We start from the raw sequence: 25,949 nt of genomic DNA, 5'->3' as shown, positions 1-25,949 counted from the left end.
TTACTAAATTCATCTTTATTTTCCCACTCTCCAAAATTATATCTTAACAGTGTATCTGAATTAAACAAGAATGATAATGATAGTGCTTTGTTTCTTGAGTTGGATCTACTTAAGAAGGTCGAAATGATTCCACCATTTTCTTCATATCCTCTCATTAGAATCAATTACTGAGTAGCCAGAACTGATCAATATAAGTGTTTAAACCTTCCTTTTTCCTGATGCTTAGTAAAGGCTCCCATTAAAGGAAATGGATTTTTTATTTTCAAATGATAGAGCAAAAGTCTAACTCCCAGGTCTTCCTACTGTTAAGAAATCAGAGGATGAAGTAGGAATAAAGAATCAAGTATTTTTGGGGGCGCCTGGGTGGCTCAGTCATTGGGCGTCTGCCTTCGGCTCAGGTCGTGATCCCAGGGTCCTGGGATCGAGCCCCGCATCGGGCTCCCTGCTCAGCGGGAAGCCTGCTTCTCCCTCTCCCACTATCCCTGCTTGAGTTCCCTCTCTTGCTGTGTCTCTCTGAAATAAATAAAATCTTAAAAAAAAAAAAAGGTCAAGTATTTTTTAAAAAGTCTTACAGATAGGTCAGATGTTTTCGTCTTCCTCCAAAACCATCAGTTGTTACTTTCTGTTTCTGAAACAAGGAATTTTACCATATTTTTGAGACAGTGTCTTAGACACTTGCTATAGAGCCTGCTGCAGCTGAATTCAGTAATGATATCCACTCAGAATCATTGACTGGATGGTTTTTCTGTACCTGCAGATGAACCTGGCTGGGAAACAGATATGCTTCTCTTCTGATAGACCTAATCATCATCTATGAGGGAGGCAAAAGTGTAAGCAAATAATTGCAGTTATTAATACATTTTAATAGAATTATGTATAGAATTGAAAGAGCCTTTCCAGGAAGAACAGAGAAGTACTATTGATAGGAGTGTGCTTTAGAAAGGATTTTACCTTAAATTTATATTGTAAAACTATTTGTAACTCTATAAGGGAACAAATTAACCAACTTTAAAAGGTGAAGATCTAAATAGGCAATTGACCAGAGAAGATAGACAGCAAATAAGCATATGAAGAGATGCTCAACATCATCTGTCATTAGGAAATTGCAAATTAAAACAGCATTAAGATACCACTAAACTCTTACTAGAATGGCTAAAATCCCCGTCTCTAACATCAAATGCTAGTAGGGATGTGGAGAATAGGAATTCTTATTAATTGCTGGTGGGAATAAAAAATGGTAAGCTACCTTAGAAGACAATTTGGCAATTTCTTACAAAGTTAAACATAGCCTTAACATTAATATCTAGCAACTAGATATTTATCCAGAGGAATTGAAAACATGTCCATTCAAAAATATGCACATGAATGTTAGAAGCAACCCTGATCTTCAGTAGGTGAATATATAAGTCAGTTATATCATACAATGGAATATTCATTGGTAGAAAGAAATGAGCTATCAAGCCGTAAAAAGACATGGAGGAACTTTAAAACCTGTTTTTAAGAAGCCAATCTGAAAAGACTGCATACTGTATGATTCCAGCTACATAACAATCTGGAAAAGGTAAAGTTATAGAGATAGTAAAAGCTCTGTGGTTGCCAGGAGAGAGGGTGGACAACAGGATTTTTAGGACGCTAAAATTATTCTGTATAATAGTCTAATGGTGAAGACATGGTATTAGGCATTTATCAAAAACCCATAGAACTGTACAGCACAAAGGGGGAATCCTAGTATAAACTATGGACTTCAGTTGATAATAATGTATCAAGAGTGGTCTATCAGTTGTAAACAATGTATTGCACTAATTCAAGATGTTAATAATATGGGGAACTGTATGCCGAGGCTGGGGGATAGTATATGGGAACTCTCTCTACTTTCTACTCACTTTTGTTGTTGTTGTAAACCTAAATGTGGTCTGAAAAATAAATTCTACTAATTAAAAAAAAATAAGGGATTGTGTGTCTACTAGGAAAACAAAGAGGGGCGGTGGATTCCAAGCAGTGACAGTATTTCCTGCTAAACAGGGAGCAAGGAGTGTGTAGACATAAAAAGCCTAGAGAAGAATCTCAGAAGAGACTGGTTAGGTGAATACTGACTGTGCAGGAGATCTGTGATGTGGGTTTTAGCCCAGGTTGGGTTGTGGAGATGAATAAGATCCAGCAAATTGTAGACAAAATGGAGGGAAGAGGAAGAATCTAAAATACATTGATTCTGAAACCAAAATGAACATGCAAAACCAATGAGAATTTATATTTCTGCTTCTTTCTCTCCTACTCTGTGGATTAAAACAACAACAACACCTTAAGCTTCTGTGTATTTTAAAACCTACTCAGGAATTTGTTACAAATTGAAATTTAAGCATTTACAAATTATAGAGATTATAGTAATTACACAAAATGTTATTAGTAATTGAAACAATTATATCCTTTTATTGGAATAATTAAAACTTAATTTTAGAAAGAAAACAAACAATTAGTGTGTGCCTATAAAATACATATCTTCCTTCTGACATACTCATAGGTAGAAATAAAAAACCTGATTATGTATTTTCAGTGGTACATAAAAGGAATTATGGCATAAGTGGGTTAGAAAAGAGCATCAAAATTTCAGATTATATACATATGTATTTTTAACACGTTTTAAGACATTTACCTTAATACCTTGAAATTGGAAAAACACATATATATATTTTTTAAAGATTTTATTTATTTGACAGAGAGAGACACAGCGAGAGAGGGAACACAAGCAGGGGGAGTGGGAGAGGGAGAAGCAGGCTTCCTGCAGAGCAGGGAGCCTGATGCGGGGCTCGATCCCAGGACCCTGGGATCATGACCTGAGCCGAAGGCAGACGCTTAAAAACTGAGCCACCCAGGCGCCCCAACACAATATATTTTTGGATGAACAGTGAGAAATGTTTCAGAAGAGGTGTTGTGGTTTTAGAAATGCCGTAAGGGTTGATAAGGTTGGCTATAAGATACCTGGAATGAGAAGGAATTCCAGAGGTGGATGATAAGTTTGGGAGACTGGGAAGGAAAATGATTATATTTCAGATTCTGATAAAATCAGGATCCAAAAATATCTTGGCAGAGTGCTAAAAGAATGAGTCAGAAATCAGCAATAAAATTTAATGGGGCAAAACGTATGTCTGCTAAAACAATCTAGTAGTTTCAAGGTGGGAGAAAAAGGAATGAGGAAAAGAAACAAATAATAAAAAGTGTTAAGGTTCCAGCTGATGGAAATTTCATCCAAACCCAGCACTGATGGACTATTGGATTGGCCTAGAATTGATCCAGAACTTAGCATCCTAGAGTATATTTGGCACAAATTTTCAGTATCAGAGAAGCTTCCCTACTGTCAGGTTTGGGTGTGGTCATTAACAACACGGAAAGACTGAATTTATCCAAAGATTATCATTTAGAGACTCTAATATTAAAGTTCATAAAACATATTTGAAAGAAATAAGATTTTTTTTCTATGATACAGTATTAAGTAGTACTTACAAAATTGTCATAATCCACCTTTAGTAAAAAAACAGGCTTCTAAGTAAGAGGAAAGTAACAGGGCTCTATATAGGAAGCAGGACAGTTATGCATGAATTTATTTACATACTGCCTCAAAGGTAGGAAAATCCTGAAAAAGAAGCTGTGAGCAAAGTTTTACACTTACCCTTTTACATGTAAAAATAATTTCATATTTTTGCATGCAGTGAGACCATTTGATCATGTGGTATAGACCTAAAGCTAAAAAGGAAACCAATTAAATACAAAAGTTGCTCAGTGTTGAGATTTAATTTTCAAACCAACCACTAAAGTCAAAATTAAACTTTAGAGAAATCCTATTAAACTTTTTGTGCTTAAGGTTTTAAGAGTAATGGTCTTTATAATTTTGAAATTATGAATCCGTGTAATATACCTTGATGTAAAAAAAAGTAGAAAGATATTTAAAAATCAGTCCAATATTTTATAACATAAAAGAAGGGTTACCTTTATTAGTTTAGGTAAAAAAAATTCTCAGTAACTATAATGATGGAGCATTTTTCTCTGAGAGCTAGAAAATAAATTTTTTTTAAGTAGCTGCTGTCATTTTACAGGAAAATAAGAGATCTTTTTAAATGATAATTCCAGTTTATTATCATTTGAACAGCCTTGCTATGAGCCAAAGGAAAATGCATCTCTTTTATTTCATAAATCCACAGTCGCCAACACTATGTCCATACGTTTAGATGGAATGCAATTTTATAAATCTTAATTTGTCTTGAATAATGGAAGCCTGTGACTTCAGCACAAAATATCTCCAGAAACTAAAAATGGATTGTTGCTTGTCTTTTTAATTCGTTCCTCAAATTGTCATCTCCGTGTTTTGTTTACTGACATGGAAAACCAATTTGAAAATAAATGTTAGAGAATACTGTGGGATGTGAATAAGAGATAAAAAGGTTTCTTGAGTCCTAGATTCACCCAGGGGTAGAAATCTATAAAATGGCACAATTCCAGCAAAGGAAATTAAAGGCCAAGTAGTTGGGTACCATAAAAAAGCTATAAAATCTGTGGAGCCAAGATAAAAGAGAGAAATTCAATAGTGGAATTTTACATATTGGTGATAAATAAAAATGAAAAACAACCAGGGAAGTTATTAAAAAAGACTAACTTTAAATCATCAAATATTGTTGAAGCTACACTGGATAAAGACTGGTAAAATCCATAACAAGAAAAAGTGTTGAGGGAAATGAGACCATGCAGGTCTTGTTGACAATCAGTTTGCAAGCCCAACATTTAATGTTTTAAACTAAGTTGTTCTGCCCTTATGAAACCTAGAAGACATTATGAAAAGTGAAATAAGTCAGTTACAGACTGATGAATGATTATGAATAATTCCTCATTTATGAGGCATTGAAAATTGTTAAACATAGAGAAGTAGACAATAGAAAATAGATTGGTGGTTACTAGGGGAATGGCAGGGGGAGAGAGTTGGGTGTAAATTTATACAAGATGAATAAGTTCCAGAGATCTCATGTATATCATAGTACCTGTATTGAGCAAGAAGGTACAGCGAGCTTAAAAATTTGTTAAAACAGTAGATCTCACGTTCAGTGTTCTTATCACCCCGTCCCCCTTTTAAAAGAACAAACACAAAGAAACTTTTGGAGATGATAAATATATTTATTACTTGATTTTGGTGATGGTAACATGAGTCTCTCTCTCTATATATATCCAAACACACCAAATTGTATAATTAGGTAGAGTTTATTAATGTATAAGTGATATTTCTTGTAAAAGAAAGCTGGGGGAACAAAGAACAGAACTAAGTAAAAATAAGTTGCCAAGAAGATAAAAAAGGAAAAATATATTAAATCAGCGTAGTTAACAAATATATAATAAATTTATATTTTATATCCTCCCTTTCTTTTTTTTTCCCTTCCCTTCTTCATGTGCCCCTTCTACTTCTCTCTGCTCATATTGAGAAAAAGAAAAAAAATACATCATAATTCTCAGTGTCAACTTGTTTACAACATTTAACAATTTAAAAAGAAAATCCAAAAAAAGATCTTTTGGAAAGTTTGCAGATAATCAAAAGCTAGTTTTTAAGTGACAAAGTTCATCTATGAACCTGCCAAGTATGATTCTTACAATATATTCAGTGCAGAAAATAAATGACAAGTGACATAATGAATAGAGACACACTTATCCTTAGAAAACTTACAAGGAGAAAGATTTGTGAGGAGGCTGCTAATGACTGCAGTCAGTTGCCTGCAAATCAGAATGGCCAAGGTCAGCAGTGAAATAACGTTCAATGTACTAACCTGGAGAGACTTCAAGTAGGAAAGAGAGAGATTGAAGTGCATTTATCACTGGTGGTGCCCATCAAAAGGGACTGTTCTTAAAATGTGACTGGCGAAAACCAGAATTTTACCAGTATGAAACAATAGTAATCAAAGAACATTTTATAGTTCACCCTAATCCTCCCTCATTTTCAAAAAATATACTACTCATTCCATTATGATTGGAGAAACTTTTTGTTAAATTCCCCTCTACCCCAAACCCTGTGAAAGCATTGAGCACATGATGAATTTAAATTAGCCTTTATTAAACAACATTATGTCTGTGCTCTGGGGGCTTTCATTTTGCATAAAAGGCCAAAATTGACATATATTCCTTTTTAAAAGAATGAGCTCTAAAGTCTGTTAACCTTAACTTCAATTTTAGTGCAATATTTTACAACATAAAACAAGACTCTAAGAAAATGTCATGCAGCTCTGAAATACGCACCCCAAAAATAAAATGACCCTTCCAGACTTTGGATGGCATTTTTAGGAAATGTTTAATTTGGTTTATGAGTCAGCTCTCTGAGTTGAAATGAAACTTCAAGGATTTTAGAGTTGTTTCTCAACTTTCAAAAATGTGTTTTTTAATAATGATGCTTGTGAAGCTAAGCTTAATATTGGCTCAAATTTAAGCAACTAAAATTTTATATATCTTAGAATATTCTAATTTAAATTCTAACATTTATGCCATTGTATTAGACTCTTAATATCTAAAAAGAAATAAATGTATACAGTTCTAGAATGAAGAATTCCAACCATTCTACCTGATACTTGAATATTCTCTGCTTTAGCCCTAAATTGTGCTTGCCTACTCTCTTTAATTATCCCAATGTCAGGGATACCTAAGACATCCTCTACTCTGGTAATGTAAATTTACTGTTAAAAAAAAAAAAGTTGTTCCTTACCTCAGGAATCTCTGTATTCCTATGTAATATCGTAGTTAAGAGCAAAGCTTATGTACATTCAATCATTGGTGGGCAGGTACATGATTAACAACCTTAATTGATTTAAAGCTATAGGGGAGGGGTTTATCTGTAGCCTTTGGAAACATTTGTAGTGTAAATATTTCCCTCATGTTTAATCCAGGCTATCACCATGACCTTGCTAAGCACAGAATTGGGAAGAGGTGTACTGCAGTCAGTTCTTGAGAGCCATTAGGAGTGTCTCCAGAATGCCACTCTTTAAATCTCTACTAACCAGAAACTATGTTCTCTGGGGTAATTTATTTAAATATTGATTAAGTTTCACTTTTCTGAAACATAAAGTGATATAAAAAAGCACCTATATCATATATTGAGAATTAAAGGATCTGATCCGTCCAGCACAGAATAATGCTGTGTAAGTGCTCATTATCATCATTAGTATTCTGTTCATTTGCTGATGCCTAATACACAATACTTAAGATCCTCCTTCTACTTTATAGTCATGCAAATACTTGAATCCAGATAGTATGCTTCCTCTAGATCATCCCTTCTGAAATAAAAATCTTACTTAGTTATTGGTAGTGTTCCTAAAGTGTATTTTTTTATGTTCTTCGCATTCTCTAATGGTTCGCTCAAAGACAGATCGTACATCACAGCCTCCCACCACATCCCACTGCCTTAGATGCCAAAATTTTCATGATAATCCAATTTCTTGCTTATCTTGATGAAATTGGCAACAATCAGTTAGACTGCCCTTTTAAGATAGGGTATGCACACAGTGTTTCCAACACTGTTTACTTCATCTGGAATGGTGGCCATGCCACTGATTGACTTTTTCTGCTTTGCTCTCATTAATAGATTTGAATTTTCTTTCTCCCAACTTAGTAGATGTTTGTCGTAATATGAGGCACCCTGAAACACATACAACATTCCAGCTGTGATGTAGGAAGGTTGAAGTCAAGCAAGACCATCATTGCCTTTGTGCTGGACAGTGAATTTGTGGTGGCAGGACCTAAATTTATTTATATTTTACTTTTGAATCATCTGGGAAAAAAAAAAAAATTCTCTCCCAGAAGTAATTCTCCTTTTTTCCCCCCTGGACAATTATTTTTTGAATGGATTTTTTCCAGTATTCATCAAATTTCATATAAGGTGGTTAAAAGTAGAGAATGTCTTTTCTTAACCCAAATTCCTTCAAAAACATAAACGCCAAAACTAACACAAGAAGAAATCTGAAAGCTGTGTTTCTATTAAAGGAATTGTATTTGTAATCAAAAACCTTTCTAGGAAGAATAAAAACCTGGATGGCTTCATAGGTGAATTCAATCAGATATTTAAGGAAGAAATAATAGGAACCCTGCCCAATTTTTCTTTAGAAAATAGAAAAGGGGACTCTCCCCAACTGTATTTCGTAAGAACAGCCTAACAACCCAGGTACTAAAATTTGAAAAGGTCATTGCAAGAAAAAGAAAATGACAAACTGGGGTGCCTGGGTGGCTCAGTCGTTAAGCATCTGCCTTCAGCTCAGGTCATGATCCCAGGGTCCTGGGATTGAGCCCTGCATCGGGCTCCCTGCTCAGCGGGAAGCCTGCTTCTTTCTCTCCCACTCCCCCTGCTTGGGTTCCCTCTCTCGCTGTGTCTCTCTCTGTCGAATAAATAAATAAAATCTTAAAAAAAAAAAAAAAAAGACAAACTAAAATCCTTCAGAAACATAAATATAATCCTAAACAAATTATCAGTAAGTAAATCTAGGAATATATTAAAAATGAATTTATTTCAGGAATGGTTCTACATTAGAAAAAAAATAATGTAAGTCACAGAATCCCATAGGATAAAGAAGAAAAATCATATCATCTCAGTAGATACAGAAAAAGTTCAACATCCATTGATAATAACTCTTAATGATTTGGTATAGAAGAAAAGTTCTCAGTTTGATAAAGTGCATTAGGAAAAACCTACAATTAACAAACTTAGTGGTCAAATAAAACCACCTGTCGGGAAGAATCCTGGCACAAATAATTCGAAATATATTTCCAAAGCTGGATAAGAACTAGACAGACAGATTTAAAGCAATTAACCAATTAATTTAAAAGAATTATTGCATTCCTAGAAAAATCCTTTCAATATTTATTATGGAGAAGACAATGTCCTGCATTTATTTAGGTAAAATAAGTAAGAAAACCATAGCTGGCCTCAGACTTCTCCTCTGAAACACTTAAATTCAGAAGGCAGGAAAGCAGCTGCCTGGAGAGTTTTGTCAGAGGAATTGAATCAGCCTTAAAGAAGGCTTTCTTCTCAAAATAAAGGAAAAAGAGAAGGTTCTTTGAAATATGCAGAACTGCTTAAAAAAAGAACAATAGAGCAATTTAATATAGAAAGGATATCTTGGTTTGAATTTGGGCTTGGGTTTACATTAGAAAATATTTACTTATAACTAAATCTGGATAGGAGTGTCATTTATATAGAATTACCATATTTGAAAGCATAAAGGTCATTTTTGCATAAGAACTGCACTTAAGCTTTGGAATCAGACGCTTGTCATTTAGATATGGCTCCTGTGTGGATTTGCTGAATTACTTCGATCTTTTGACTTGGGCACCAAAAATAAGCATATCAGCTAGGGGTAGTTTTGACGAAGGCTGTATTCTCAGCAAGCATATGCATACATTTCTCTCCCCCCAAAAAAGGATTCATCATTTTGTATCAATAATAACTTGTTCACTTGAAGAGACCCAAGTTTTTTTATTCTAATTATTTAAACTCATGATAGTATATCTGACCAGTTTCTCTGTACCATTTCTCTGATGTCCCTCACATACATGGCCTTCAGAAGACTTCAGTGGCACTGAATCTATCATTTGTATAATATCTATTTTTCATATTGTAGACTAAAAACACAGGTTCTCTTAAGAAAATTTATAAAATATTTAAAATGTAGGAAAAAGAACAAAATTAAAAATACATATCCTGGCATCCAAAAAAAGAACAAAGTAAAGCAAAATAAACCTGGAAATTTATGGCATATTTATGCCATGTATTTTTTTTTTCATTGATCATTAAATTAAGTGGAGCTACTATTTTCAAAACATAAAGACATATTTCCAATATTTCTCCAGTTTAATTCCCCTCCTTTTACCTAATTCTTCCCTATAACCCACCTACATGTTTCTCGAAATATACAAGTAATTTCTTATCATGAATCTTTGCCTAGGATTATTACTCCTATGTAATCTGTCTTTCATTTGCCCACTGAGCCCTATATAAATGTCTTTGCAATCACCCTATCTTGTCGTATTGGACTTTTGTGTAATAGTGTTGGGGTAACTTGTCTTACTTCTGCTCTACCTCAAGTATCTGAGGACTAGAGGCTATCAACCTTCCGAAACAACACCAAGACAGAGGCTTGGCCCATCGTAGACATGCTAATCAACATGTATTAAAGGATAAGTGAAGACGATCCCAGTCAAATACAGGCATCCAAACATCTCAGACTAAGTCTGACAAAAATAAATAAAACCCATACACGTGTTTATTTCTGGCCACTAAAGCCCTCTTCCCATGACATTTCGTATCCTGGCTTACGAGAAGCCTTTGCCTATTTCTGTGAGGGCTGGCATCATAGACTATGATCCCTATCAGATGGAAGACCGAATAATTTGTTTTTCTTTTCTTTTCCAAGTAGGATGCTGTCAGAGAATGCCTATATGAGCATCAGACTATTGGGATGAGTTTCTTATTTAGCATTTGTCTTTATGTATCTCTTCCTCTCTCTCACCTATATAAGACATTCAATTTTTAGGAAGATGTAAAATCCCACAGCCCCTTGTACTATGAAAAAGTATCAGAAATTCTGTAAGAGACTTTGTCTAGAGAACAGAGCTCTAAGACACCAGACATGGTAACAGGATTTCATTAGAAGTTACATAGTTGTTTTCTTTCATGCCTCTGAGCCTTAATGGTGGGTGACACTGTTATTTCCCTTACTGGGCATTTTTTGCCCATTTTTGCCTTGGGCCTTGGCTAATTGCCTCCTTCTGTTGCCCAATCCTCAACTCCTCTGACTGGGTGAATCCATCCCTCTGTGTTCCCAGAGCGTCATGTGTGGGATTTTGCCAACTCTCTTGTCACATAGTCTCGCAGTTGCCTTTTCTGTTTATGTGTCAGTTAGCCCCATGAGACACTGAACTCCCTATGACAGGTGGATGGGCCTTACTCAGCGGTCTTTCTCTAGCATCTCCCACCACTTCCAGAGCCTAATGGACACTCAAGTTTCCATGTCTCCTTTCCCACTCATTCCCTCAGCAAACATTTCCTGCCTGGACTTCTTCCAGGGAAAAGTGAAATTTAACTACAGTTCACTTAAAGCAAAGTGAGCAGACCTACTGCTGTGGGAGGAAGATCCCGATATAGCTGAGCAAACCGACAGAGGGTCTTTGTGATTTTGTCAGCTCATTCTTCTGCGGGCCTTTTCCTATCCCAGAAGGAGTCAGGTGTTTGATAATCCAGTTTGCTGATTTTAAAACAAAAAACAAAACCAAATCCGCAGAAGGAAGAAATATGCTTCTAGAGGGAAAATCAGTGTTTGACAAAACTCCTCATTAAATTAACCTAATGCATTTGGTTAGCAACCAACTATATGCTTTGAGTTAGATTATTTCCCATTGCTAGACCTCAGTTTTCTCATTTGTAAAAGAAAAAGGGTTGAACCAAATATATTTTAATCCCCTTACAGCACTAACTTCTTATGATACAGGGCAAGAAATTTGCCTATACAATATATATGTAATTAGTTCTTTCAAAGTTGGGTGGTGTATGTTGTAATAAAAAACTACTTCTCCTGCCCACCTTTTAAAATTCTTTTCAGTTTTCAGATAAAACCAGAGCTACATTTTCTCTTAACTGTCACAAAATCATTGCAGAGTGGGAAAGAGAGTTATTCCTTTATGCATGTTTTTCATTCAGTTACTCATTGAGGACCTACTATGTGCCAGGCACTATGTTAGATACCGAAAATATAAAAGCAATGGAAAATTGAGTGAGCTCCATTTAATAAATGCTGAAATCAAATGATTAGCCAGGACCCGAACCTAGGACTACCAAACCTGATCTCTCTCTTTAAGTCAACCAATAAATCAACCATTAGTCCATAAAACTTTGAAGCTCCTCTTATTTCTGGGTTCTGTTTTGGAAGTCAAGATAAAAACAACAAAAAAAAAAATCTAGGTATTTTTAAAGATGGTACTTAGCCAGAAATATATGTACTCATCTGAAAATGTGGCCTGGAAACAGATTCCACTTGGAAACTGGCTCTACTCCCCAGTTGCCAAAAGAGCCTCATAGCAGGAATGTGACCCCAGCAAGAGAGATATCGAATGTGTATGAGTGACATCACTGTGGGGTTGGTGTGAAACAGCTGTGAGATTAAGGAGCCAAACTTTCAAGTAAAAAATAGAATTAATGGGATAGTTAGCCTTGTTGAAAAGAAATTTTAAAATGAAACATGTAACAGGCTTGATTTTCTTTTGTAAGGGCTGGAAAATGAGTATGTCACACCTGGTGCAAGGGCAACATACCGATATTGTCAGCAGCGCACGAATTCTGCCTGTATTCTGCTCCAGGAGAAAACGGAAGATAGAAGTTTGCCCATTCTTTCTTTCTTACCTTGCTTAATCCTTCTTGCCTTCCCATCTACCTTTATCCTGTTGTGTCTCTTCTCTAGTCACTTTTCATTTTTTACAATGAACATTGAGAACCTATTTCCAAATCCTGTGTTAGCCATGTAGACCGAATATGTAATATTGAGTCAGAAAAAGACCCTGCTTTCAAGTGTCATGATCGGTAGGGGAGACGAGACATACACATACAGCGACCTGGATATAACTGTGGTTCCTCATTGTCAGTCTTTGTTGATTACATGTAAAAAAAAATTCTGATGTCTAAAAACTATAAGTAGAGTATACATATTTTAAATGACCTTAACATCTAACAAGTTATTAGAATTAGTACAAAGATTTACTTCGATCGTTCTCAAAAACTGGTGAGAATTTATGCATTTGGATGGAGGAGATAGATGTTTGGTACCCAGAAAAAACCATTCCTGTAATTTTCTGGTGAATCTGTTTCTCTCTCTTTCTCCAATTATTTATATTCCCTTCCTTAGCATTTTGTTCATCAGTTTCTTATATTTTCTTTCTATTCTGGTTTTGGCCACCAGGAACTTTTTCGCCACTTACCAACCTGTCAAGTTGCTCTAGGATCAACAGACACCTTAAAACTCCAGCTTCCCTGTCTTTCCTTGCTTCTCAGTGAGGAAATGATCTAGGACACTCCATTATTCTTTCCCTCACTGCTCTTTCTGTGAGAATTTGAATATCATTTCCAATGAATAAAATTCTCCACTTTGTTATTTCTTCTTACCTTTAATTACATTTGTATTTCATTGTGTCAAAGAAGGAAGAGGTTGTGAATGGGAGGGGTTGCTGATGGTTCCTAGTGAATATGACCTTAGAGATTAGAGCAGACCCTGAAAAGGGCAGGGGGTAATAGCTCAGAAGAATCTGTCAATGCTTGCTTTTATTTTATGGAAACCTTAGTCAAATCTATAGTGAACTGCTATTGGATAATATGACCTTGCATGTTATTTTCTGGGAACAGCTTTCATCCACTGCAGAGAAACAGATATGTGAAGTACATGTGGAAAGATAGAGAAAAAAGAGAATCTTGACAGTATCCCTCATTACACATACTCCTGAAGCCCAGTCATTTCTGCCCATCTATCCTGTGGAACAAATCCACTTCACCACAAGAAGGTTCCCATTTTTGCTTAAGAGAGTGAATTCCTGTCACTTTTAATTCAGAAGGTTTTAACTATTTCAAAAATAGTTACCACAAATCCTGATAGGGTGGCATTTTCATCCTAATTTTATAGGTGGTGAAATTGATGCTGAGAGAGATAAGAAATTATAAATCATTTGGAAGGATTCATTCTGAGTGTGTTGTGTAGACATATGTAAATAAGTACAGAGTTTGTTCAAGGAAAATACATCTTCCTGCAGTTCAGGGTGTGTGTGTGTGTGTTTCAGTATAATTGCATCTCTGTGTCCCTTTCTGTGTGTGCATGTGTGATGAAAAGGTGAGAAAGAAAAATGAGAAGGGGAGGGGATGAGGTGAAATTTGGAGCAGAAGAAGTAAAGGCTACATGTGAAATAATGCAAATCTTGTGCTTGATAAAAAGAAACACACACACACACACACACACACACACAAATCTGTAAGTCATTGTAAAGGTGTTAGCAATGCCCTTATTTTTCAAGCCACTTGCTCTTCGTGTTACTTCTTTCTACCCATCTTTCAAGTACCCAGTAATCTGAAAAAAACAGATGATAGACTCACTTCTCTCTGTCCCTTCTGACAAATGAAGACAGCTCTCAACAAGATGGTAATGGCAGCTACCCTAAATTATTCTAAAAATACTTCCAGGGTATCAGCCTTTCCCTGAACTGCCGTGTTATCCTAATGCAATTATGTAACTTTCTAATCTTTCTGTCAGTGCAGGAGGCAGGAGAAAAAAAATACTGCAAACCAGGACTGAACATTTAAAGTAGAGGTGACTGATTAACCACTGCTTCTGCTTTAATATCAAATCTGTTAGCTCCTGGTGTCCGGACCTATAGCTTTTTAAGGTTCCTGAGCTGGTCAACAATTTTATACTCAACAAATTCATTTTTTTAAAATTTGCCCTTATTTAATTATTAGCGAAGATAAACACTTTCAATGGACATATATTCCAAATTAAAAAAAAATTACATCTAATTAAGACAAAAACATTTACAGTATTTTTGAATCTTGGTGTATTGGTTCAGTTATTATTTAATCAGGGATAAGAACTTTTTGTCTTTTCATTACAGGAATACTTGCTTTGTGCTATGGTGAGCTCTGTGAATTGTGTAAGACTGTTGAATCACAGACCTGTACCTCTGAAACAAATAATACATTATATGTTAAAAAAAAGAGAAGAAGATAGTAGGAATCAACAAATTCATTTTAATGCCCACAAATATTATAGCTTTCCCAAGCCAGCTTTCTATCCCCACCTCTCCCACTCCCTGTTCCCTACTCTAATCATCCTAAATGTAGCCAGGGGCCAGTGATAGAGCTTCACATTCAGCGGTCACTAAAATGAAGTCCATCCAGGAAATGAGGAATGGATGGGTTGTCTTGAAACGTACAAAGAGACACTTTCCCTGGCTTGATGTCATCCCTGTGCATGTGGAATTGAACTGTCTGTGGAAATCTGCCTATCTTTCTGTGTGGATATATATTTTTTTCCATTAAGGGAACTAAAATATGAAAGAAAAATCACTTGAAGTATAAAATCATAGCATTTTAAAGGTGTAAGGAACTGAAGAAACACTATTGCTTTTGCTTCAATTGAACAGACAAGAGAAGTGAGGATCTCAGGAGTTCAGTGAGGGAGGCTGGTGTACTGAAAATAACCTGGAGGGTATATACCTAGAAGGTTATCTCTAACAGGTAGCTTCAAAATCATTTTGACCTCACTTTTTTTCTATATTTCTGAGATTTTCTAAAATGAACATGTATCATTCTCTAAGGAGTGTTATTGTGTGAATAACTTAAGTTTGGCGACAGCCAGATCTGAGCGTGAGTGTTCACTCTGTCATTAAGTGTTGGGTGATATTAAGAGGTTATTTAACTTCTTCGATGCTTGGTATTATCTCCATTTTATTTTTTTTATTTTTAATTTTTTTTTATTATCTCCATTTTATAAATGAAAGTCCTTGTGTCAGTCTTGCAGGAGTGGGGTGAGGACTTGACAGAAGAAAATACTGAGGTAAAAAGCACATGATTCAGTTCTCCTGTTCCCTAACTACCTTCAACAAGACACACAACTTAAATGTCCCCAGTGCTTACTCTCGCTCTCTAAAGCCAGTGAAAGTGTCTATTTAGGTTAAATGACAAACTGTACAGTTTTCATTTCCTGTTTGGGCTTCTAGTCTCCTATTACAACCAGGGAGCTTTTTCCAAATCCCCTGGATCACACAGGTTCAGGCAGTGCCTGTGAATGATGCGGTTTTCATCACTACGGCAGAAATCCCCAATTAAATCATACTTGGTAATGGCAGCTGATTGAAGACCAACAGATTTCTTTTGCTATTAAGAACTGGATCTTCCTCTGCACAGACGTGGAGCATGAGGCCCAGTGCACAGGTCCTCTGGGACAGTCGGTGTGATATAAGTAATAATAAAGATGATAATAAAAATAGCTACATGTATTGATCACTTACATGTTCTTGGCCCTATGCTAAGTACTTTAATAGTATCTGTGTTTAATCCTTCTAATATACCTCGGAAGCAGTTAGTATAATCTTTGCTAAACTAAGGGTTAGGGAGATAAAGTCAATCAGTTTAGGTCATGCAGCTATTAAGTGGTAGATCTGAGAATACAGATGGTCTTAACCACCGTTGTATCACCTTAACCTTGTTCACTGTGATTTGAAGGCTTTGGGGGGGGGCAAGATAATTGGGGACAGGATTCTGAGTTTGACTTGGAATGTAACAATGGAGAAAAAAGAATATGGCTAATTAGAGAGTAAGGTTATTATTGAAGAAACTGTCAGTGGAGGGTTCCAGTACTCATCACTCATTCATTCAGTTTTTACACTTTGTAGCTATTCATTGAATGTCTACTAATCATCAAGCCTACATCTAAGAACTGTAGATATCATGAAAAGTAAAGTATGATCTATATTTTTAGAGCTTACTCAGTGTGAAGCCCTTAGTATTTACTTATTGGTGTCAGAAGAGAAATACCTAATGTATTTTAACTCATTTTCAAATATTATTCATTTCTCATAAGGACCACATGAAGTATACAGCTTTGTCCTCATTTTTGTAAATGAAACTATAGGCATTAAAAATTTTGCCAGTTGACTTTAAGAGGTATGTTCTCAACTACTCGTCTTTGCTGCCTCCTGGAGAATGTTGGAGCAAGAACACCCAGGTCTGTGCACTAGTTCTGTTGCTGTCTGGTTTAGTGATGCTGGCTTGGCATTCTCTCTCTCTGTCCCATTCCATAAGTGGAGAAACAATGATCTATATCACATACTTAGTGCACAGTGGACATCTCATTGGATCCTCACTATAGCCCTCCTAAATGAGCACTTGTACACAACACCTGTTGTCCCTTCATAGATGAGGAAACTGAGGCTCAGAACTATTAATGGCCTGCTAAATGTCACAAAGTCAATGAGAAGCAGAGTCCAAATTCATTCTCTACCAGTCTGATTCCCAGACTCACCCTCTGTTTTGCAGCTGCTGTCGCCATCCTTATTTTTAACCTATTTGTTCAATGCAGGAATCCTGACATCTTTAGCTAAAAAAGAAATAAAACTTGATCCCTGGGTTGGTGTTCCTATACCAAAGCCATGCTTAATTTAGGAAAATGTGTGCCTGCATGCTCACAGAGACAAAATGTAGAGGCACACTTGGATAGAAATACATTTTAGAATTAAGAATTAATTAGACCATGTGATGGTCTGTGTGTATAGTACCAAGCATCCTCTGGGCTCCCTGCTCAAGTACTGTGTATTTTTTTCTTTGATATCTACCTGCCTAGCCCAGTGTGCTTAATTCCTTGCTAACTCTTAGATAATTCACAGCAGTGTGCTTGAAAAATACTCCTTGGTAACTCATTTCTCAGTATAGATCCATCGAAAGATACTCACTGTAAACAATGCAAACAACAACAAAATTACAAAGTAATTAATTACAAAGAAGTAAATAAAAATTATCCCGAACTCCAGCACCAGAGTCACCACGTATGAAGGTGTTAGTGGCCATCCCTGAGTATTTTCTCTTGTCAGTACGCATGCATGGATGGGATGTAGGAGACACAACTGTACAGAAATAGGATGCATGCAGCTTAATAACATTGTGCAGATTGACTTGAGCATTGGTATATCTGGATTCCAAGCTTAATTCTGATTCTGATATAAACTGACTACTACTTGTAAGCAAATAAATTAGCATTTTTGGTCATAAGTTCCCTGATTTATTAAAGGCAAGGCTCATTCTTTTGTGCAGGAACTATGCTTTCTCATTCAGTCTGGAGGAAGGGATGGGGTGGGAGGGGAGGTTTTATCTAATATCTGAAGCAGAGGAGCTGAAATTACCTGACAGTTTCTAGCTCAAGTGTTCTATGCATCTGTGGCTTCATATTAATCCATTTAAACAATTTATTGTTTTAATTATATATCATTTCAGTTATAATGTGCTGATACCCCTCATGAAGTACTAGTTTCAGAGGTAAATGTAAAAAGAATAATTCAGGGTCAACAAAGAAAGGCAAATTGCAACATAATTTTGCCTTGCCGTATCCTTAGGTTTATCTGAGTCTATGTATGTAGTATCTGAACGTATAAATATGAAGGATAATGACCTAGAAAAGGGTTGGCAAGTTTTTTTTTCTGTGAAGGGTCAGATAGTAAATTGGAAGGTTATATAACCTTTAAAATGTAAACTCTTAAAAATGTAAAACATTCTTAGCTTCTAGGCTATACAGAAATAGGCAGGGGATGATTTGGACATGGATCATAGTTTGCTGACCCTTGATCTAAAAGATTAAAATTTATTCCAGAGACCTTTGCAGAAAGGCTTTTAGCAGATGAAGTAAATAATATGTAGGGAGAATTAAAAAGTTGTTCAAACAACAATAAAATATTTTAAAAAATTCATAACTAAAGAGTTTGGAAAATGTATTTATTAAAAAAATGCAAATGCATTTTCAGTTTTTTTTTTTTTTTTCAACTCACTTGGTCATTTGAGATTATTCAGCCTTCCCTTTGTGGAAGTTGTTCCTACTACCTGGGACTGGAAAAAGTATGTGTGCAGCACTGTATCCCAAGTGAAGCCAGACTGCTGAAGTTCAAGTCTCATGGATGATCCACTCTTTTCTTGATATGACGTTTTTAGAGACTGCTCTCCACATTCCACACCATGAGCGTCCTTTCCACATGCAGTTTCCTCTTTAACTTTCAAGTTTTTTTATTGGGAATCTCATGAATATATTATTTAAAAGTCTTGAGACTTTAAGCAGCCTCCTGATAATCTATCACCTGGGGTAAAAGGAAAATAGTCGAAATGGATGACAGTTTATGCTGTGAAAACTCCAAGGGCAGATAAGAGATTTGCCTTTTATTTTTCCCTTTCTACAGATAGAATTGCTGAATTTAGGATATGGCGATTTCTTCCTTGAATACCTTTTGGGAAAGTGTGTGTGATTTGAAAGTCCTATGAATAAGGAAACTGAAGCTTCCCTTAATTATTGCATTTTTCCTTATGAGATGCAGAATTAATGGATTAGGATTGATGTTAAAGAATACATAAATCCTGTTGCTCAAGATTCTGTAGCCAACTGGAGAGTCCTCTGTACTGACTCAATTAGATGTATTTATATCACCTCAACTAAAACTGCTTTAAAATATAGCCTCATGTCTGAAAATAATACAAGTATCTCCTTTTGCCTTGATTCTGTTCATATAAATTTGTTCCCATCTTCAAAGATTTCCTGATCCTCACTTGGCTCTGACATTACTCTTCCAAACCATCATTAGTCTCAGGCCAATGACCCACTCAGTCAACCACACTGTGTTCGAACTAGCCCTCAGACAAGAGGATGGAATTCCCTGCCCCAACTTAGTCAAGGTGGCCATTTCCATCCCAGTGCTATGAAACATGGACAGCACAACCTAACCGATATACTTCAGTGGGCAAATTATAAGCAAGCAAGGACAGATCTTTCTTACTCTTTTCCTAAACTCTTTGCCCCCTCTTTCTTTTCTTTTTTTTTTTTTTTTACAATCTATAAGACCATAAATGAAGTCAAATTGCAGTAATTGTTGAGCTGAAGATCCAGAACATTGTCATGGGCAATATTGTTAAGATAACAAGGAATGACAGTTTTGGTCTCTTGCAACATGGCTTTACGACCAGCCAGGTAGTGAATCTCCCTACATTCTGTGGCATGAGGGATCTCAGGTAACTAGTGCATATATTACTATTATTTCCTCTTATAAAACCTAGAAAATACCAAATATCTGCCTAATTACTATATTCTGAGTATTACTGCTTAGCATGAGTTTTAGTTCAAAACAGTCTCCATCCCTCTCTCTCTACACATACACACACCCATCCCAATAGGAATATTGTCCTGCTTTGGTCTCTATAAACATTTTGCTCCCTTTCTCATTCTTTCAATCTCTTATTCTATCCAAACAAATAAGATTTATTCAGTGCCTTCTGTGTCCTAGGGAAGTCATGATGAAAGAAACATGCAGAACCTACCCTCATGGAATGTGAAGGTTTTCTTCTTCCTGTATCCTCCTTTTGCTGCTACTAGCTACCTTTTCCTGGCTTCCTTTGTAACACTTCCTTCCATTTCTTCCCCTTGTGGTATTTCCTGCCCTGAGCAGAGCTGCAGTTCCTAAGTACCATATATCTCTGGGCATTTCTGTTGATAAGTGGTTTCACCTGCTGTGGTTATACTGTGTGAAATGCACACGTATTTTTGAAGGAATGGAGATAATTGGAAGAGAAAGTGAAGAGCAGTGGAAGGCTATGCCATTCACAACTGGGAACATTCTGTTCAAAACTATTATTGTTTAAAAACACAAAGTCAAATAACTCAAATCACTGACCGATTCCTCCTTTCCACCTCTAGTCCAGAGTGGTCATAATGGCATAATATAACATGTTCTTAGACTTCTAATAAAATATACTCTAAATAGATTAAAATGTACATATAAAAAGTAGAGCTTATGAAAAGTGTTATATCTTCAGCACTAAATGAAGTCATGGGTCAGAACCAAAGACGTCCTGGGAGTACATTTTGAGTGTTATCTGTAGTTAAATTATAGTTTAACAAAAAGCAGCTGGTCACTGCATGAAAGATAGTAATAAAAGGTACAAGGCTAGAAACAAAGCTGACAAAAGAGTGTAACAGACCAAAAATATAAGAATTTCCTAAACCTCTCTGTCCCTGAGGTCTTGCTCTTTGATGTGTATCTAAGTCATTTTTTCCCTCAACAACTAAATCATTCTTTGGTCACAGACCAGAAAACCAGCACTGGGGAGTATTCATCTGGGAGACACAAAATAATGTGGTTTGGGAATGGCATTTTTTTTTTTTTTTTTTTGAAGAAAGAAACTATCTTAAACTATCCATCTGGGGCACAAAAAAATCTGTCAACCATTATCAAAATGATTTACTTAAGAGCCATTTAATGAGATTCATTAATTTAAAGAGATTAAAAACAGTCTGTATTAAAGGACATTTTGACAGAAAAAAATAGGTTATAATAAAAGCTGAAAATCAGCAGTCTCTCTTTTTATCAAAGACGATGCACAACTTTCAGTAAAGTCTTCTTCATTCAAAGTGAAATTCAAGATCTGATTCAGTTAATAGCAGTCTTTAAACAGAATATAAAGAAAGTTTGCAGTAGGTCAGAGTACTAACTGTACTACTGACAAGAGCACACAGTGTTCAGTATTTTCCTAGAGAGATGTCTAAAATGAGATGGAAAGGTTGAAAGTGAAGGGGTAAATTTATACACATTTAGCAATGGAGGGAGCAACCTGGCCTAGAAACAAGGTAACTTTTAACAAACTGAAAAAAATAATTTTCCTATTCCTAGTTACCTTTAAGGAAGCAGTTGTTTATAAAATTAGTGAGAGCATCTTTTTCTCTCTGAGACCTGTGTCTTGAGAGTGTATTAAATACATTCTCCTCCCTCAAACAATAAATAACATTTACTCTTTCTCTTAGTTACAGTACAGAAATATGTAATAAATATACAAGAATGACTGTCTTTGTGAAGGCAGTGTTTTTGGAATAGGGATGTGTAGGAATAAATACACGAAATTTAAAAGGGAAATATATAGAAATATGACCATTTATACTCATCCAAAATACATACATACATATATACATATCAGCGTACATATGTACATAGGACTGAAGAGTTGAGGTATGTGGGTCTTTAAGAATCTAAGTGAATGGGGCGCCTGGGTGGCTCAGTTGATTAAGCGTCTGCCTTCAGCTCAGGTCATGATCCCAGGATCCTGGGATCAAGCCCCGCATTGGGCTTCCTGCTCAGCGGGGCGGAGCCTGCTTCTTCCTCTCCCTCTGCCTGCTGCTCCCCCTGCTTGTGCTTGTGCTCTCTCTCTCAAATAAATCTTAAAAAAAAAAATCCGAGTAACTCTGACCACAGAAGAAGCAAAGATAGAAGGCATTGTGTTGGCTGGATCCTCTGGGAAGCAGGTGCTGAGATTGAGATAGGAATGCAAAAATGTTTTGGGGGCTAATGTTTTTTAAGTTTTTATTTAAATTAGTTAACTTACAGTGTAATATTAGGTTCAGGTATATAATCCATTGCTTCAAAACTTCCATAAACCACCTGGTGTTCATTACAAGTGCCCTCCTTAATCCCCATCACCTACTTCACCCATTCCCCCACCTACCTCCCTTCTGGTAATCATCAGTTCTCTATAGTTAAGAGTCTGTTTCTTGGTTTGCCTCGCTCTCTTTTTTCCCCTTTGCTTCTTTGTTTTGTATCTTAAATTTCATATATGATTGAAATCATAAAATATTTGTCTTTCTCTGACTGACTCATGTCACTTAGCATTAGACTCTCCACCTCCATCCATGTCATTGCAAATGACAAGATTCCATTATACCACATCTTCTTTATCCATTCACCAATTGATGGACAGTTGGGCTGTTTCCATAAATTCGGCTATTGTAGATAATGCTGTTGTAAACATCAGGGTACATGTATCCCTTCAAATTAGCATTTTTGTATTCTTTGGGTAAATACCTAGTAGTGCAATTGCTGGATCATAGGGTAGTTCTGTTTTTGACTTTTTGAGGAACCTCTGTACTGTTTTCCAGAGTGGCTACACCAGTTTGCATTCCCACCAACCATGCAAGAGAGTTCCCCTTTCTGCATATCCTCGCCAACATCTGTTGTTTCTTGTGTTGTTGATTTTAGCCATTCTGGCAGATGTGAGGTGATAACTCACTGTTTGGATTTGCCTTTTCCTGATGATGAGTGATGTTGAGCATCTTTTCATGTGTCGTTGGCCATCTGTATGTCTTCTTTGGAGGAATGTCTGTTCGTGTCTTCTGTTGATATTTTAATTGGATTATTTGTTTTTTGGGTGTTGAGTTTTATAAGTTCTTTATATATTTTGGATACTAACCCTTTATCGGATATGCTGTTTGCAAATAACTTCTCCCATTCTGTAGGTTGCCTGTTAGTTTTGTTGATTGTTTCCTTCACTGAGCAGAAGCATTTTATTTTGATGAAGTCCCGGTAGTTTATTTTTGCTTTTGTTTCCTTTGCCTCAGGAGACATGTCTAGAAAGAACTTGCTACAGCTGATGTCAAAGAAGTTACTGCCTGTGTTCTCTTGTAGGGTTTTTATGGTTTTAGGTCTCACATTGAGGTCTTTAATCCATTTTGGATTTATTTTTGTGTCTGCTGTAAGAAAGTGGTCCAATTTCATTCTTCTGCATGTTGCTGTCCAGTTTTCCCAGCACCATTTGTTGAAGAGACAGTCTTTTTTTTCTTCCCCCCATTGGGTATTCTTTCCTGCTTTGTTGAAATTAATTGACTATGTAATTGTGGGTTCATTTCTGGATTTTGTATTCTGTTCTGTTGATCTCTGTGTCTGTTTTTGTGCCAGTACCGTACTGTTTTGATCACTACAGCTTTGTGGGTATAACTTGACTTCTGGAGTTGTGATGCCTCCAGCTTTGCTTTTGTTTTACAAGATTGCTTTGGCTGTTAAGGTTTTTTCATGGTTGCTTACCATGAAAATTCTGATTGTTCTAGTTCTGTGAAAGAAGCTGTTGGTATTTTGCTAGGGACTGCATTAAATATGTAGATTGCTTTGGGTAGTATAGACATTTTAACAATATTTGTTCTTCCAATCTGTGAGAATAGATTGTCTTTCCATTTCTTTGTGTTCTTTCCAGTTTCTTTCATCACTTGTTTCACAGTTTTCAGTGTATAGGTCTTTCATCTCATTGGTTAAGTTTATTCTTAGGTATCTTACTGTTTTTGGTGCAATTGTAAATGAGATTGATTCCTTAATTTCTCTTTGTATTGCTTCATTATTGGTGTAGAGAAATGCAACTGATTTCTGTGCATTGATTTTTTATCCTGCAAGACTTTACTGACTTCATTTATAGCAGTTTTTTGGTGGAGTCTTACATGTTTTCTGTATATACTATCATGTCATCTGCAACTAGTGAAAGTTTTACTTATTCCTTGCCAATTTGGATGCTTTTTTTTTTTTTTCTTTTTGTTGTCTGATTGGTGTGGCTACGACTTCCAGTCCTATTTTGTATAAAAGTAGTGACAGTGGACATCCCCGGCTTATTCCTAACCATAGAGGAAAAGCTCTCAGTTTTCCTCTATTAAGGATGATATTAGCTGTGGGTTTTTCATTGATAGCCTTCATTATGTTGGCTAATTTAAACCTACTTTGTTGAGGTTTTTATCATGAATGGATGTTGTACTTTGTCAAATGCTTTTTCTCTGTCTATTGAAATGTTCACATGGTTCTTATCCTTTATCCTATTGATGTGATGTATCACGTTGATTGATTTGCAAATATTGAACCACCCTTGCCACCCAGGAATAAATCCCTCTTGATGGTGGTGAATGATTTTTTTTTTTTAAATGTATTGGTGGATTTGGTTTGCTTGTATTGTTGAGGATTTTTGTATCTGTGTTCATCAGGGAAAGTGGCTTGTAGTACTCTTTGTTAGTGGTGTCTTTATCTGGTTTTGGTATCAGGGTAATGCTGGCCTCATAGAATGAATTTGGAAGTTTCCCTTCCTTTTTATTTTTTGAAATAGATTGAGAGGAATGAGTATTACCTCTTCTTTAAATGTTTGGTAGTATTTGCCTGTGAAGTCATTTGGCCCTGGGCTTTTGTTTGTTGGCAGTTTTTTGATTACTGATTCAATTTCTTTGCTGGTTATTGGTCTGTTCAAGTTTTATATTTCTTTCTGCCTCATTTGTGTTAGTTTATATGTTTCTAGGAATTTATCCATTTCTTCTAGGTTGTCCAGTTTGTTGGCATATTATTTTTTATAATATTCTCTTATGATTATTTGTATTTCTGTAATGTTGGTTATTATTTCTCCTCTCTTATTTGTGATTTCATTTATTTGGCTCCTTTCTCTTTTCTTTGGATAAGTCTGGCTAGAGGTTTGTCAATTTTATTGATTCTTTGAAAGAACCAGCCCTTTGATTTCATCGATATGTTCTATTGCTTTTTTAGTTTCTATATCATTTATTTCTGCTTTAATCTTTATTTCCTTCCTTCTGCCTTCCTTAGGCTTCATTTATTGTTCTTTTTCTAGCTCCTTTAGGTGTAAGCTTAGGTTATTTATTTGAGATTTTTCTTGCTTTTTGAAGTAGGCCTGTATTACTATATACATCCCACTTAGAAATGTTTTTGCTGCATCCCAAAGATTTTGAACTGTTGTATGTTCGTTTCATTTGTTTCCATGTACTTTTTTATGTCCTCTTTGATTTCCTGGTTGACCCACTTACTGTTTAGTAGCATGTTGTTTAAGCTCCATGCATCTGTGTTCTTTCTAGATGTTTTCTTGTAGTTGGCCTCTAGTTTAATAGAATTGTGGTCAGAAAAGATGCGTGGTATGATTTTAATCTTTTTATATTTGTTGAGGCTTGTTTTGTGGGCCAATATGTAGTCTTGGAGAATGTTCCATGTGAACTTGAAAAGAATGTGTATTCTTCTGTTTTAAGATAGCGTGTTCTGAATATATTTGTTAAATCCATCTGGTCCAATGTGTCATTCAAAGCCATTATTTATTTTCTGCTTTGATGATCTGTCCATTGATGTGTGGTGTTTAAGTCCCCTACTATACTATTACTGTATTATTTTCAGTTAGTTACTTTATGTTTGTTACTTTTATATATTTGAGTGCTCCCATGCTGGGTGCATAAATATTTTCAATTAGTTATATCTTCTTGTTGTCCCCTTTATTATTATATAATGTCCTTCTTTGTCTCTTGTTGCAATCTTTGTTTAAAGTCTAGTTTGGAGGCACTTGGCTGGCTAAGTTGGGGGAGTGTACAACTCTTGATCTT

At 35.8% G+C, this 25,949-nt stretch overlaps 1 pseudogene; it reads right to left on the bottom strand.

The window, feature by feature from the left end:
* Nucleotides 1-17,087, bottom strand: part of LOC118530256 (AP-3 complex subunit beta-2 pseudogene) — a 59,615-nt pseudogene extending 42,528 nt beyond the window's left edge.
* Between the last annotated feature and the right edge of the window lie 8,862 nt (nt 17,088-25,949).

This window comes from Halichoerus grypus, chromosome 15 (assembly GCF_964656455.1).
Source record: "Halichoerus grypus chromosome 15, mHalGry1.hap1.1, whole genome shotgun sequence".
Classification (NCBI taxonomy): domain Eukaryota; kingdom Metazoa; phylum Chordata; class Mammalia; order Carnivora; family Phocidae; genus Halichoerus; species Halichoerus grypus.
Note: the sequence above shows the minus strand (reverse complement) of the source record. Positions and strands in the feature narration are given on the sequence as shown.